Raw genomic sequence first — 2,671 nt, forward strand, 5'->3', positions numbered from 1 at the left:
CAGATTCCAAACTCTCCACCATGTCCAAGACCAAAGACGCTCAGCATACAGAGAGACACGAAGCTATTGTGAAACCCAATGGTGTTATTCCTTTTCACTCACATCACGATGTGATACATCAATGTTGTCAGACTTAAATCAAATTTCATTATATGTGTAGAGGAGTAAAATGGGGACGTGACGTCAGGTGTGCCGTTCAGTGCGATGACGTCACGTCTCCTAGGAGCACACTCTTAAAGTGAGTGCTCCTAATCTCAGCTTGTTACCTGTATAAAAGACACCTGTTCACAGAAGCAATCAATCAGATTCCAAACTCTCCACCATGGCCAAGACCAAAGACGCTCAGCATACAGAGAGACACGAAGCTATTGTGAAACCCAATGGTGTTATTGCTTTTCACTCACATCACGATGTGATACATCAATGTTGTCAGACTTAAATCAAATTTCATTATTTGCATGAATGTGCTGTATCTCAATGGGGGCTTCATTGTTAAAGGTCATAAAGCAATAAATAAATCGCAAAGATCCGTGATACATTCTAGATTTTAAGCTTTCGTGACTGCAAGGATTAATATTCTTTGGTTTTTTCGGTAAAGTCACGTAGGTTAAGAATTAAAATTAATAAAAGTAAAATAAAAAATAAAATAAAAATCACGACGTTTCGGAGGCAACACAAGCTTCCGTCTTCAGGTGGAACCGTCGTGATTTTTATTTTATTTTTTATTAATTTAAATTTTTTACTTACGTGACTTTACCGAAAAAACCCAAAGATTATGACTATCTGTGATACAGTTCAAATCAATTCCATTAACACTTACAATGAAACCCAGCGACCTCAGATGGTTGAACAAAAGGCAGAAATTATATTAAAGCTCGTTAATAAATAATGCAATGAAATGGGTGGGTGGGTGTGATGATTACATTAAACTCGCCAAACGCATTGCACAAACACCGCCCCGTGCGATGTAAAAGCACACACAGACTGGGGAGTGACATCCTCTTTTTATTACACGTTTTTATTTAACTCACTCAGTCTGTTGTATCCTCCAAAAAACATCTTCTCTAATAACTCAAATTTTACCCACTTCCCAAAGTGCTATCAACTGCAAACTTGAAATGCCTACGTCATACTGATGACAACACGATATTCTATCATGAAACATCCAAAACATATTTTTAAACATTGTACACGCTTTTATGTAACTCACTCCGTCTGTTGTTGTATCCTCAAATCTTGAAACTCACTTTTAACCGTCTTCACAATGTCGTATCGACTGCAAACTTGGCGTAGGTACGTCATACCGATGACAATACTATATTCTATCATTAAACATAACTTCAACATCTCGATTTAAAGCTTTCGTGACTGCAGCAGGAATTCATCTTCTTGGTTCTTTCGGTAAAGTCACGTAGAAGGGAAGTAATAAAATAATAACAATAAAACATAATAAAATATAAAATAATAACAATAAAACATGTGTTATATAATAAAAATAAAACATGTTTTATATAATAAAAATAAAACATGTTTTATTTTTTATTATTTCATCTTCTTGGTTCTTTCGGTAAAGTCACGTAGAAGGGAAGTAATAAAATAATAACAATAAAACATAATAAAATATAAAATAATAAAAATAAAACATGTTTTATTTTTTATTATTTTATTACTTCCCTTCTACGTGACTTTACCGAAAGAACCAAGATGATGAACTTCAACATCCGCGAAGCTCCATCTCAAGATGTGAAATATTCGGTGCCCTTGGCAGCTTTGCATCCCGGGTGAGCGCGCAATCTCCGTTTCGCCCGCCCCATCAGGCGAAGTTCCAGTTGATTTTGTCGAGTCGAGAAGTCGAGAGCCCACGAGGGAGTTGCGTTTGTCGGAGCGAGCGGCGGCCCCGATGTTCCCCAAAAATACGACAGCTTTATTGAGATACCCGATAAGCTCGTCCCTAGCTACCGACAGGCCATGTGACCATTCAGAAGAACTCGCAGAGCATTACAGGACTCTTCATTTATCCACGAGATTATTACCACAGCCTCTGACCATCGAAGGGGAACCACAGTGGATAGATGTTGATTACCTCGCCTGGTGTACAGGAGGTCGTGGTTTGATCTCGACCCTGACGCATGCTGCTGTATGTTTGGAGTTTGAGTGTCTCTCATCAATCATCATGGTGGCTAGCAGATGTTGATTACCTCGCCTGGTGTACAGGAGGTCGAGGGTTTGATCTCGACCCTGACGCCTGCTGCTGTATGTTTGGAGTTTGAGTGTCTCTCATCATCATGGTGGCTAGCAGATTTGACTATCTCGCCTGGTGTACAGGAGGTTGTGGGTTCAATCCCAGACACTGAGGGATGTTGACTACCTCGCCTGGTACACAGGAGGTCGTGGGTTCAATCCCAGACACTGAGAGATGTTGACTACCTCGCCTGGTCTACAGGAGGTCGTGGGTTCAATCCCAGACACTGAGAGATGTTGACTACCTCGCCTGGTACACAGGAGGTCGTGGGTTCAATCCCAGACACTGAGAGATGTTGACTACCTCGCCTGGTCTACAGGAGGTCGTGGGTTCAATCCCAGACACTGAGAGATGTTGACTACCTCGCCTGGTACACAGGAGGTCGTGGGTTCAATCCCAGACACTGAGAGATGTAGACTACCTCGCCTG

The sequence above is a fragment of the Lethenteron reissneri genome, unplaced genomic scaffold (genome assembly GCF_015708825.2).
Source record: "Lethenteron reissneri isolate LAM-NWPU_2019-01 unplaced genomic scaffold, ASM1570882v1 scaffold_1630, whole genome shotgun sequence".
NCBI classification, from domain to species: Eukaryota; Metazoa; Chordata; class Hyperoartia; order Petromyzontiformes; family Petromyzontidae; genus Lethenteron; species Lethenteron reissneri.